Source organism: Scyliorhinus torazame, chromosome 2, assembly GCF_047496885.1.
Source record: "Scyliorhinus torazame isolate Kashiwa2021f chromosome 2, sScyTor2.1, whole genome shotgun sequence".
NCBI classification, from domain to species: Eukaryota; Metazoa; Chordata; class Chondrichthyes; order Carcharhiniformes; family Scyliorhinidae; genus Scyliorhinus; species Scyliorhinus torazame.
Genome location: NC_092708.1, coordinates 192,150,762 through 192,164,617, shown reverse-complemented (window position 1 = coordinate 192,164,617; position 13,856 = coordinate 192,150,762). Strand labels below are relative to the sequence as shown.

Here is a 13,856-nt window from a genome sequence, read left to right as displayed (position 1 = left end):
AAATATGGCGGAGTAATGGGGCTGAGGGGAGGGGTTTTCCATCCGCGGAAACAAATCCTCTTGTTTCCCAGAGGGGCAGAAATTCTGTGAGGCTGTTGCAGACGTATAGGCTGTCTGAATATATGTCTGCTGGGCTGGGGAAGGAATCTGGGTGCTCTACAATGTACGCGATGGCCGCAAGCTCTGCTGCCTGCGCGCCTTAGTGTCGGGGAGTTTTAATGCTCTTTCCTCGAGGGCACGTCCCTGTGCGTCCTCAACATTAATCCCACAACCGGTTATGCGTTGCCCATCTAAGACTGTGGAAGATCCATCCACATAAATCTTAATGGGGTCACACGTGTCCGGGTGAGGGGGGTTCTGGGATGGATTGGCTAATTTTCTGGGGGGTGTTTTAACTATAAAGGGGCCTGTGTTGTGGTGGGGAGAGATGATTTCACATTCATGGGGGGTTCCGGGGTACTGTAAATTGTCCGCTAAGTAGGTGTGGGTCTTTGTCCGTTTGACTGTGATGTCCCGTCCTTGCAAGAGAAGGGTCCACCTAGCAGCGCGTATTTGGCTGACGGTACCGTCTTTAAGTCGTCCGTCCAGTAAAAGTTGGGTGGGGGTGTGCTCTGTCAAAATGGTGATGGGGTTCAGTCCGGTAATGTATGAAAAGTACTGGACTGCCCAGAAAACTGCGAGCAGGTGCCTCTCACAGGTTGAAAATCCCTGCTCCACAGCATCTAAAATCCGAGAGGCATAAGCCACGGGTCTTAGCTGGTCGTGCCATTCCTGTAGGAGCACGGCTGAAAGGGTGAGGCCTGTGGTCACCACCTCTATGGCATAAGGGGAAAGCGGGTCTGGAACTTGTAGTGCGGGGGCGGCTATGAGCGCCTGTTTTAATGATTCCACAGCATCCGTATGCTGCGGAAGCCACTCCCAGGGGGCTCCTTTCTTTAGGAGGTCTGAGAGGGGCGCTGCCTTGCTGGCGAAACCGTCGATGTGGTTTCGGCAGTAGCCAACCAGTCCTAAAAACGACCGGAGGGCTGAAACGTTCTGGGGAAGGGCCAATTTAGCGATCGAGTCAATCCTTTTGTGCTCGATCTCGCGTTTGCTGTGTGTGATAATACCACTTTTTCTTCCAATATCTGGGCCTTTTTGGGGTTTACTTTACATCCAATTGACTAACAATTCCAGGAGTTCGGACAGAAGCTCAATGTGCTCTTCCTTAGTGTCTGTCTGCAGTAGTAGATCATCTACATACTGTACCAGGCATTCGGGGCGAGAAAATTTCGCTCGTCCATTTGCCAGCTGTCGGTGGAAAATGGAGGGGGAGTTGTGGAAGCCTTGTGGCAGGCATGTCCACGTGTACTGCTGCACTCTGAAAGTGAAGGCAAATTTATACTGGCACGCCTTTGCCAATGGAATGGACCAGAATCCATTACTGACGTCCAAAACCGTGAAATATCGGGAATTGAGTCCCTGTTTGAGCATGGTCTCGGGACTTGTTGCTCCGGTGGGGGCTGCTGCGGGGGTGACTTTATTGAGTTCCCGATAATCAATGGTCAAGCGCCATGATCCGTCGGGCTTTCTCACTGGGCAAATCGGGGCATTATTAGTTGAGGCTACCGATCTTAGTACGCCCTGCTCTAATAAGCTCTCTATAACCTTGAGGATTTCTCCCTCTGCTTCTAGGGGGAATCCGTACTGTTTTGGGGGTCTAGGATCCGGTCCTGTTATTTGTACGGAGCCAGTCATCCGTCCACAGTCGTGCTTGTGGGTTGCGAATGCTGCCCTGTTTTTTTTGCAGGACTGCCCTAACCTGTCGGTCCGTGCTGAGTGTGGTGGGGTTGAACCAAAACTCGCCTACTGCGCTGATTATGTCGTCCCCTATGTTGAGCGTTGCGGGGGCTCTAGCGGATTTCGCCATCTTCCAGACACACTGGTTGACTGGATCGAAAGATAGGTGGTGGGAATTCATAAAGTCGATTCCCAGACTCTGTTCTGCTGTGTGGGGCAGGTCGACTAAAACTACGGGGTGTTTTGTGGTAATGTTTCCTATTTGGATGGGTACAGGGGCTGTGATCTGCCCCTGCTGAGAGTGGCCTGTAAAGCCACTGAGGGTGATAGTGGCTGTAGTGGGCCACGTGTCCTGACAAAGGGTGGAGGAATTTAAGGTGGTGCGGGACCCTCCTGTGTCCCAAAGAAACTCGATAGGCTGTCCCCGAATTTTCGCTGCAACTACGGGTCGTCCTGACCCATCCCAAAGGGTATCGCAGACCCAACTGGGGGAGCCTGTACACAGTCCGTTCCGGTCAAGTCCGTCTGATCCGAACGGGCGCTAACGCTATGTATGGGCTCTGCCTTTTTCTTGGTGAGAGTGCCTGTCTGTTGGGCGCTCGGTGGCTTTTTAGGGGCATTGCATTCTTTGGCAAAATGTCCCAACTGTCCGCAATTGTAGCATTCTTGCGGTTTTGTTGGGGGGCTGTTCTTTCCCTCATTTACCCAGGCGAGGTTGTGGGGTGTGGCTTTTACTGCCTGCATGTCTGCGGCGGCTTGCTTTTCCTCCGTGGTTTTAGCGGCGGGTCGATTGTGAACAGACTGCTCCCAAACGCGGGACAATCTTTTAACCACCCACTTCTCATTATGAGCCTCCTCCGAGGGATCATAATTACTACAGGCATTCTGTCCTGCTTCTGTGGCATGGGAGATAAGGGTGCGGGTCCATTTGGCCATGTTGTCTGGGGACAAATGGGCACGGTCTATGTTTCTGAAAACGGCTTCAAAGTGAATCCACAAGCATCCTGCGAACGCTGTGGGGTGTTCAGACTTCTTCTGCCTGCACTTATTTAGGCCATCTACGGAGTCACCCCAGTTATACCCGATCGCATCCAGGATCGCGGTATGCATTTCTGCAAGGGTGCCTCCTCCTACGTTCTGTGGGTCGGGAAGGGCTGCTGCTACCGATGGGTCTAAACTTAGAACCATGAGCTTTACGTGTTCTCTCTCATCCAGGCCGTACATGGTCGCCTGATGTTTGACGGTGGCAATGAAATGGTGTGGGTCTGAAGTGGGGAGGAACGGTGTGATTTTCGCACACAATAATACTACCTCTAGACTATTACCCCACTAAAGGCCAATACTTAACTTTGGTGATGGCCCACCAGGTCAGGGAAACAAATGGCTTATCGAATTGGGTCTGGTCTGCGGGATTCAAAAAGGCTGGTACGGGTCGATAGTCTGGAACACCCATCAGGTAGCGATCGCTGGAGTAAGACTTGCTTGTTCTTTCGTCGAAGGGTCTTGAAGGTTGCGAGTAGGAGAAGGGGGGTCGATCTGAACTTGGCCCCTATTTTTATAGTTCCCAGGGGTTTCCCGCCTCTCGGGGCGGACCTTGACCCTGGTCCCAAGTGATTGGACTTGGTCCCAATCACTGGGTTCGATATGCTCCAATAATGGGGCGATTCCTTGATCGGGGGTTGGTCGTTCACCTTTCTTTGTCTCGGCCACTGCTGGCGCCGAGAGGTCTGGATCGGCTTTCAATTGCTAATTTGTAGCAATTGTTCCTGGGGATATCCGATTAAACTGCAGATGGCTGGGTTCATGGTTGCAGGTATCGGTCTGGGCCAACTTCCCCAGAGCCGAATACACTGTTCTGTCTGCAGCTGTCCGTTTGTGCCATGTTGGCTGATTTTCCCATCAGCCTTTTCAGTTCGCCATTTTACATCGGGGTTTGGCCAAATTAATCGGGAATCAGCCATTTTAGGTGGCTACAGTGCTGAGGTCCCAGGTTCCATCCCGGCTGTGGGTCACTGCCCGTGTGAAGTTTGCACTTTCTCCCCGTGTTTGCGTGGGTTTCGCCCCCACAACCCAAAGATGTGCAAGGTAGGTGGATTGGCCATGCTAAATTGCCCCTTAATTGGAAAAAATTAATTGGGTACTCTAAATTTTGAAAAATAAATATATTTTTTTGGGGGGGGGGGGGGAGAGCAAGCAGAGGTGGAACTCTCTTTAAGCCAGGTGATTGTGCAGGACTGGGGAGATCAAATGATTGTGCCGTTTGTTTATTTGCAGCAGTTGCACATGAAACACAGACTAGAGCCAAGGAGCTAGATTAAAGTGTGAAATTTTGGAGGACGGTGTACTTGGTCTCCAGGGCGGAGGAGGATAATACGGTAAGCACATGAATAATCATCTTGTGATTTTGACCAGTGCACCTATGATACGGAGTAGAGCATAAGCCATATTGTAAGGTCTCACCAAGGGAGAAGTGGAAAAGTGGTTGCAAGTGCCCTATGATAATTTAGTAGACTGTTCATGATAGTGAGTTTGCTGGACTTGGTTTAGAATGAAGAGAAAAGGTGGATGCCTTGTGGCGCGGTATAATTTGGGCTTTTCCAGGGAATTGGAGAAACTTTCAGGGTGGGTGGAGACTCTTGAAAAGGGAGAGATTTGAGTCAGTGAATGTAATTGAGAGTGGGCAGGTGGTCTTGAATTTTGAGTACCAGTTTCGATTTGATTTCAGTTATTGTCGCGTACCGAAGTACAGTGAAAAGTATTTTTCTGCGGCTGAGGAATGTACACAGTACGTACATGGTGGATGCAAGAATAATCAACTGAGAACATTGACAAATAGTATATCGACAAAACAGTGATTGGTTACAGTGCGGAACAAGGGGCCAAGCAAAGCAAATACATGAGCAAGAGCAGCATAGGGCATCATGAATAGTGTTCTTACAGGGAACAGATCAGTCTGAGGGAGAGTCGTTGAGGAGACTTGTAGATGTGGGGAAGAAGCTGTTCCTATGTCTGGATATGTGAGTCTTCGGACTTCTGTACCTTCTTCCTGATGGAAGGGTCTGGAAGAAGGCAATGCCTGGGTGGGAGGGGTCTCTGATAATGCTGTCTGCCTTCCTGAGGCAGCGAGAGGTGTATACAGAATACAGGGGTGGCAAGTTTGCTCCACATCAAACTTTGAAAGACTCTAATGGGAACCCGTCCGGCACTGGGGCCTTCCCTGCCTGCATCACACCGATACCATTCATCACCTCCCTCAGCCCAATCGGGGACCCCAGGCCCTGCACCCTCTTCCCCCTCCACCTTAAGTAACTCCAACCCATCCAGGAACTGCCATATCCCCATTTCCTCTATTTGGGGTTCCGACTCCTACAGCTTCCTATAGAAAGCCACAAATGCTCTATTCACCCCTTCCGGGTCAGTCACCACTTTACCCCTCTCCCTCACCCAACCAATCTCCTTCACGGCTGCCTGCTTCCTCAACTGGTGGGCCAGCATCCTACTCGCCTTTTTCCCATATTCATACTCTGGCCCTCTGCAACTGTCCCACCGCCTTTCCATGGACACTAATCCAAACTCGATCTGGACCCTCTGTCTCTCCTCTAACCCCCCCTCCGGTGCCAACAAGTACCTCCGATCCACCCTCACAATCTGTTCTACTAACCTTGTCCTCCTCTCGCTCCACCCTCCCTATGTGCTCGAATCAAAATAAATTCCCCCTGACTACCGCCTTGAGTGCCTCCACAGCGTGGCGGCTGTGATCTCCTGTGTCATTCAACTCCACATAACACCGAATGTCGGTTCTTCTCTGCTCGCATATCCCTCATCTGCCAGCAGACCCACATCTAACTTCGGCTGTTGGGCCTCCCCTGAACCACCCGCAAATCCACTCAATACGGTGCATGGTCAGAAACCGCAACTGCCGAGTACTGAGCCGACCACCCCCACCAGCAGCATTTTTCCATCACCACAAAATCGATCCGCGAGTACACCCGGTGCAAATGGGAGAAGTATGAAAGCTGCTTCACCCTCGGCCTCACAAACCTCCACGGGTCTCCCCTCCATGCACTCCATGAACCCCTCGACTCTCTCGCCGCTACCGACATCCTTGATGACTTAGGACCCGACCAGTCCAGATTTGGGTCCAGGGCAGTATTGAAATTACCCCCATAAACAGATGTGTGTCCAGGTCCAGGATCTTCCCGAACAACCGCCTAATAAAGTTCACGTTGCCCGAATTTGGAGCATATGCATTTACCAGGACTATCAGTATTCTCTCCAGCTTCCCACTGACCATCACATAACTGCCCCCCGGATCGGCCACAATGCTCCCTACCTCGAAAGCCACTTTCTTATTAACCAACACTGCCGCCTCCCTCGTCTTCATATCCAGCCCCGAGTGGAACACCTACCCACCCATTCCCTTCTTAGCCTCGTCTGATCACCCAGCTTCAGGTGTATTTCCTGCAAAAATACAATGTCTGCCTTCAGACTCCTCAAATATGTGAACACACGCGACCATTTAACCGGTCTATTCAGTCCTCTGTCATTCCACGTGACCAGCCTGGTCGGGGGGGCTCCCCACTCCCCTCCCGTTGATCACACCCCTTTTTCAGCCAGCCTCTGGCCCACATCATGCCTGCCCTCCGACTGCCATCATCTCCCATCCCAACTGCTCCACACCAACTACACCCATGTCAGCAGCAGCCCCCCCCCCCCCCCCCCCCCCCCATGCCTTCCTCCCTGCAACCCCTCACTTCACTCCCATTAACTAACCTGCCCATCTACCACGGTGGCCCCGCCCAAAGACTCTGACTTCTCCTCAAGTCCAGTCCCCTCCCCCCATCCTTCCAACCACCACCAAACAAGGAGAAACAAAAGGCATACTCACCATCGCCGCTCCCCCATCAACCCACCCCACATTGCCCACCCCAAGTACCTTGCAATGAACACAATGCTCCTCTTCAAAGGTCAATGTCCTTTCAGTCCATGGTCCTTCATAAAGTCTATCGCCTCCTCTGGTGAGCCAAGATAAAATTCCTGCTTCCAAGCAGGCAGGGTACAAAACCCTGAACTTCATCCTCTTAAAGAGGGCCACCGTTATCCTATTGTAACCCAACCCTCCACTTCGCCAGCTCCACACCCAGGTCCTGGTAAATCCACAGCTCACTCCCTTCCAGGTGCATTTCTTGGTCTGCCTCGCCCACCTCAGAAATTTTTCATTGCCCAAAAATCGATGCACCCTCAATGGCTCTCCCGCCTGCTCGGGGCCCTGTGCGCCCAATCTACCTTGAGGGGCTGGTCAAAGGCCCCATCCCCCGTCAACATTTCCAGCATGCAGGGGCAGCACGGTGGAGCAGTGGTAGCACTGCAGCCTCACGGCGCTGAGGTCCCAGGTTCGATCCCGGCTCTGGGTCACTGTCAGTGTGGAGGTTGCACATTCTCCCTGTGTTTGCGTGGGTTTCACCCCCCACAATCCAAAGATGTGCAGGGTAGGTGGATTGGTCACGCTAAATTGCCCCTTAATTGGAAAAGTGAATTGGGGACTCTAAATATGTTTTTTTTTAAAAAAACATCTCCTGCATGCTTGCCACATACATGGCCTCTGCTCCCTTAATGTCCTCAAGCATTCCAATAATTCTGGCTCCTGAGTGGTTCTCGAGGTCCTCCAATTTTTCTCTTAGCCTCTTCTGGCTGTTTGCAGTTCTACCTCCAGCGGGTGAGCCACTCTTCAGGCTCCCCCACCAACGCCTCCACCGTCAGACCCTGAGCCTCCTGCCTCTGCCTCTCCGGAAGTCTGGCTTTTTAATATATTCTGATCGGCAATTAATGTAGTATGAGAAACTTGAAACTTATGTTGGAGAGAATAAATTTGACTCCTGAGACTTGAACATTTGTTCATTAACTTCTTCCAAATCGGTTGTGGTGACCTGAGAAGTATCTTTTTCTACGTGATAATAGCAAAATATTGCCGATGCTAGAGATCTGAGATAAAAATAGTGCTCGAAAGACTGAGCAGGTCTGGCAGCACCTGTGGCGAGCGATACAGAATGACTCTTCAGATGTCCAGTTGTAGTTGTGACCAGGATCCAACCTACCACCATACATGGTGTGATTGGTTTCAGAAAGCAGTAATGTACCTTAGTTTCTAAACTGCAAACCATATCTAACTATACTTGAGTAAATAGGTGCAAATACAATTAGATTTACAATAATTTACACAATCTAGCTATTTGATCTCAATATAGATAATGACCAAAGTTAAAGTCCCAATATTTTCAGCAAAACTGGATCTGAAAATGGTCATTGACCATTCTTCTGTCTTACTCTTGTGCTAGTTCTCTTGTGTACGCTTGGCTCAATTGGCAAATCTCTTTGAAATATGCAAATTCCTTTAAAAATTGAAGTAGGGAATGAGAAATTGGCTTGTCATCATATCACCAAGCAGGATATTGTAGTTAACTGTTGAGCTTAGTATCCTAGGATATTGTAGATAACTGCTAATCAAACTCTCTCTGAGATAACTTGGGAAAATTACCCAAATATAAAAGTCTGTATGTGAACAACTAACTGACCAATGTATGAAATATGAAACACTGTTCAGATCCTTGTAGGCAAATTATTGGACTGTAACTTCTGAGCACCCCAGCATGGATTTGGGGGTACTCTAAAGATGCTGGGGCATCTCTTTTGGACCTTTCGCAGGTAAGGGTTTGCACGGCAATTGCCCAGGACTGCTAACTTTCTCTGAACAATTGCCCTGCGCTGGGAACCATCCAAAAATTAGATTTCAATCAATAGCTTTGGATGGCTCCTCTTGGGTTATACCACTCGGTACTCCGGAAAAATTAGAAGAACTAAAAGCTTCTAACTCTGGGTAATTATTGTAAATGCCCAGCTTGACACCCCTACCTGGAAGCATTCATTTGTTAGACATCCTTGATCCCTGATCAAAGCAAAATCTCAGATTTCCAGCCAAGATCGCACCATCTACTCTATCAAAGTTCATTTTACCAAGTGAAAACTTGACTTTGCATGCTTTACTCTTCCACTTATTTAATCCAGGAAACCCTTTCAATCTTTTAAAAAAAAAGTATTTTTATTCCAAATGTTCAACATTTTTATAATTTATATCAGATTAAACTCCAACCCTTCCCTCAGCAGTCAACAGTAACCAACTGTCCAAAATGCAAAATGAACAATCCCGATCACATCACAAATCCTCGTCCAGCGCTGTCCCCAACTCCCACATCCCCATGGCTCCCTACATGGACACCTTATCCTCCAAAGTCCTCCTGTAAATCGGTGAGACGACCCCCCACCCCGTTCCAACCACCCTGCTGGCAGCACCACCTCCAACAGCGAGGAGGTGGGCACTTTTGGGATGCTTGGGAAGATCTTACTCACAAAACCTCGAACCTGCATTTACAGGAAACTCTCACCCCGCGCCAAACCAAACTTCTCATTCAGCTCCTCCAAGCTTGCAATCCGCCCTCCCAGAAACAGACCCTTCATCTTCCTAATCCCCTTCTCTTCCCATCCCCGGAACTCGCATCCATCTTCCCTGGCTCAAAGCAGTGATTCCCCCTGATCGGCATCAACCCCCTGACCCCGCTCGCAACCTAAAATGCTGCCAACACTGTCTCCAAATATTCATCGTAGCTGCCACCACTAGACTTGACGAATACTTCTCTGGGGCCATCAGGAGCAGAGCTGTTGCCAGTGACTGCAATCCTGACCCCTGTATGAACCTGCCTCCATTTTCTCCCACAAAGCTCCCATCTCCCTATTCCATCCCTGAATCTTCTCGGCATTTGCTGCCTAATAATACATCAAAAACAAGAATTGCGGCAAAGTATTCATCTTCACTGCCTGTACCTAGCCCGCCAACGACGGAAGAAGATTGTCCCACCTCAACAAACCAGCCCTCACCAACTAAAAATTGAACTTCCGGAGACCAGCCCAATGGCCACCTACACTCTCAGAGCACCCCCCCCCCCCCCCCCCCCCCCCCCAACCTCGGCTCCCACCTCTGGAGAGGAAACCACAAAGTATTTGATTTAAACCCAAGCAAAAACCCAAATCTCTGAAGCAAGCCCATGATGTTCTCCCCCCTTTACTATCCCCTTCCACAACCCTGAGCTCAGCGCAATGGCCAAGGGCTCTGTAGCCAATGCAAACCGAAGGGGGCCATAGGGCACCCATGCCTCGTTATCTGGTGCAATGTTGATGGGGGACAGGGGAACCGATTAGGCACGTTACTAACATTAACATTGAGTTCAACAACTTCAGACTGAATTCTCTTCTTCTCCCCCACCCCATTTCTGTTTCTATCAATTTATTTCATTTTAATTTCTTCCATTGAGCAGTTTTTCCCTCTCCATTGTTTCCCCCCACCCACTCCACTTGGGCCAACTGTTTCTAGTTGCCTTTTAATGCACTGCTCAACTTTGTTCCGCCAGTCACACATTCTAATCTCTATGTGCCACTATCAGCACCCTTCTTAGCCTTAAGCACCTCCATTTACAGTCCTTTCATCTTCTGTCCTTAACATATTTGTCTATCTCCATCTATCACTGGCCCATCTATCCAGTTCCACTGCTCCATGCCACCCCACTACCAGTATAATTCTGGCCCATTTCCAGTTCTCTCTAGCTTTGACAAAGTGTCAACCAGACTACGTCAACTCCTTTTTCTCTCCACCGATGCTGTCAAATCTGCTGAGATTGTCCAGTAGTTTCTGTTATTCGGTCAAAGACAGTGCTGCTCAGAGTGCACGAAATGAGATGAAATATGGAAGGTTCTTCTGACTTGTCGACTTCAATTGGCATGCGCGATTGTCAGTTTAGGAAGGTTCCTCTACCTCAACTTTTCAGTATTATGCTGGAATTCAAGGCTGCTTCACTTCAAGGCTGCTTTTTTAAAGGCTGTTTATAAAAAAATTTTTTTAAAAATAGGTGGGGCTGAAATGCGCAAAGTCTGTTGCTTTATCAGTGCCACTTTTGAATGTTGATTTTTGCTTCTTCAGCCATGGTGCAGGGCTTCAAGGCTGTTGGCTTTGCAGTTTATCCTGACTGAGCTGATCTAGTTTTCTCGGTGAGTTAGAATTAATGGTTGACAGACTAAATAAATTGAATCTTTGATAGGCTGGCAAAATTGAAGGAGGATACTTTCTTGAGCTGTTAAACCACTGTTTCACAAAATACCTCACTAAACTGTCATATACAAAGAACAAAGAAAAGTACAGCACAGGAACAGGCCCCTTCAGCCCTCCAAGTCTGTGCCGATCATGCTGCCCTAACTAAAAACAAAACCGTGGTCTGTATCCCTCTATTTCCGCCATATTCATATACCCATCAAGATGCCTCCTAAATGTTGCTAATGTGCCTGCTTCCACCACATCCTCTTGACGGCACATTCCAGGCACCCACCACTCTGGAAAAACTTCCTGCTAATGCAGCAGGGGCATGGGAACCTGGATTGTAGTTTTAGGGTAAGGGAGAATGAGAGTATAGAGGTCAGGAGCACAGATTTGACGTCGCAGGAGGGGGCCAGTGTTCAGGTAGGTGGTTTGAAGTGTGTCTACTTCAATGCCAGGAGTATACGAAATAAGGTAGGGGAACTGGCAGCATGGGTTGGTACCTGGGACTTCGATGTTGTGGCCATTTCGGAGACATGGATAGAGCAAGGACAGGAATGGATGTTGCAGGTTCCGGGGTTTAGGTGTTACAGTAAGCTCAGAGAAGGAGGACAAAGAGGGGGAGGTGTGGCGCTGCTAGTCAACAGTATTACGGTGGCGGAGAGGATGCTAGATGGGGACTCATCTTCCGAGGTAGTATGGGCTGAGGTTAGAAACAGGAAAGGAGAGGTCACCCTGTTGGGAGTTTTCTATAGGCCTCCAAATAGTTCTAGGGATGTAGAGGAAAGGATGGCGAGGATGATCCTGGAGAAGAGCGAAAGTAACAGGGTAGTTATTATGGGAGAGTTTAACTTTCCAAATATTGACTGGAAAAGATATAGTTTGAGTACATTAGATGGGTCGTTTTTTGTACAGTGTGTGCAGGAGGGTTTCCTGACACAATATGTTGACAGGCCAACAAGAGGCGAGGCCACGTTGGATTTGGTTTTGGGTAATGAACCAGGCCAGGTGTTGGATTTGGAGGTAGGAGAGCACTTTGGGGACAGTGACCACAATTCGGTGACGTTTACGTTAATGATGGAAAGGGATAAGTATACACCGCAGGGCAAGAGTTATAGCTGGGGGAAGGGCAATTATGATGCCATTAGACGTGACTTGGGGGGGGGGGGGGGGGGGTGTAGGGTGGAGAAGTCGGCTGCAAGTGTTGGGCGCACTGGATAAGTGGAGCTTGTCAAGGATCAGCTACTGCGTGTTCTTGATAAGTATGTACCGGTCAGGCAGGGAGGAAGGCGTAGAGCGAGGGAACCGTGGTTTACCAAAGAAGTGGAATCTCTTGTTAAGAGGAAGAAGGAGGCCTATGTGAAGATGAGGTGTGAAGTTTCAGTTGGGGCGATGGATAGTTACAAGGTAGCGAGGAAGGATCTAAAGAGAGAGCTAAGACGAGCAAGGAGGGGACATGAGAAGTATTTGGCAGGTAGGATCAAGGAAAACCCAAATGCTTTCTATAGGTATGTCAGGAATAAGCGAATGACTAGGGAAAGAGTAGGACCAGTCAAGGACAGGGATGGGAAGTTGTGTGTGGAGTCTGAAGAGATAGGCGAGATACTAAATGAATATTTTTCGTCAGTATTCACTCAGGAAAAAGATAATGTTGTGGAGGAGAATGCTGAGACCCAGGCTATTAGAATAGATGGCATTGAGGTACGTAAGGAAGAGGTGTTGGCAATTCTGGACAGGCTGAAAATAGATAAGTCCCCGGGGCCTGATGGGATTTATCCTAGGATTCTCTGGGAAGCCAGGGAAGAGATTGCTGGACCTTTGGCTTTGATTTTTATGTCATCATTGGCTACATGAATAGTGCCAGAGGACTGGAGGATAGCAAATGTGGTCCCTTTGTTCAAAAAGGGGAGCAGAGACAACCCCGGCAACTATAGACCGGTGAGCCTCACAGGTTTACCCTGTAGTGGGTAAAGTCTTGGAGGGATTATAAGAGACAAGATTTATAATCATCTAGATAGGAATAATATGATCAGGGATAGTCAGCATGGCTTTGTGAAGGGTAGGTCATGCCTCACAAACCTTATCGAGTTCTTTGAGAAGGTGACTGAACAGGTAGACGAGGGTAGAGCAGTTGATGTGGTGTATATGGATTTCAGTAAAGCGTTTGATAAGGTTCCCCACGGTAGGCTATTGCAGAAAATACGGAGGCTGGGGATTGAGGGTGATTTAGAGATGTGGATCAGAAATTGGCTAGCTGAAAGAAGACAGAGGGTGGTGGTTGATGGGAAATGTTCAGAATGGAGTTCAGTTACAAGTGGCGTACCACAATGATCTCTTCTGGGGCCGTTGCTGTTTGTCATTTTTATCAATGACCTAGAGGAAGGCGCAGAAGGGTGGGTGAGTAAATTTGCAGACGACACTAAAGTCGGTGGTGTAGTTGACAGTGTGGAAGGATGTAGCAGGTTACAGAGGGATATAGATAAGCTGCAGAGCTGGGCTGAGAGGTGGCAAATGGAGTTTAATGTAGAGAAGTGTGAGGTGATTCACTTTGGAAGGAATAACAGGAATGCGGAATGTTTGGCTAATGGTAAAGTTCTTGGAAGTGTGGATGAGCAGAGGGATCTAGGTGTCCATGTACATAGATCCCTGAAAGTTGCCACCCAGGTTGATAGGGTTGTGAAGAAGGCCTATGGAGTGTTGGCCTTTATTGGTAGAGGGATTGAGTTCCGGAGTCAGGAAGTCATGTTGCAGCTGTACAAAACTCTGGTACGGCCGCATTTGGACTATTGCGTACAGTTCTGGTCGCCGCATTATAGGAAGGACGTGGAGGCTTTGGAGCGGGTGCAGAGGAGATTTACCAGGATGTTGCCTGGTATGGAGGGAAAATCTTATGAGGAAAGGCTGATGGACTTGAGGTTGTTTTCGTTGGAGAGAAGAAGGT

The 13,856-nt window shown here is 49.0% G+C and overlaps 1 protein-coding gene across 26 annotated transcripts in view; it reads left to right on the top strand.

Annotated features, from left to right (window-relative positions):
- The window catches only part of LOC140394487 (poly(rC)-binding protein 3), a 283,234-nt gene that overhangs the window by 69,166 nt on the left and 200,212 nt on the right, over positions 1 to 13,856 (top strand). For 2 of the 26 annotated variants that reach the window (XM_072481819.1, XM_072481804.1), the window contains exon 2: positions 4,054 to 4,154. The exons of 23 other annotated variants lie outside the window; for them this stretch is intronic. The gene's annotated coding sequence lies outside the window, so the exon portion shown is untranslated. The remainder of the gene's footprint in view (positions 1 to 4,053; positions 4,155 to 13,856) is intronic. One more of the 26 variants, XM_072481812.1, reaches the window with a different exon arrangement.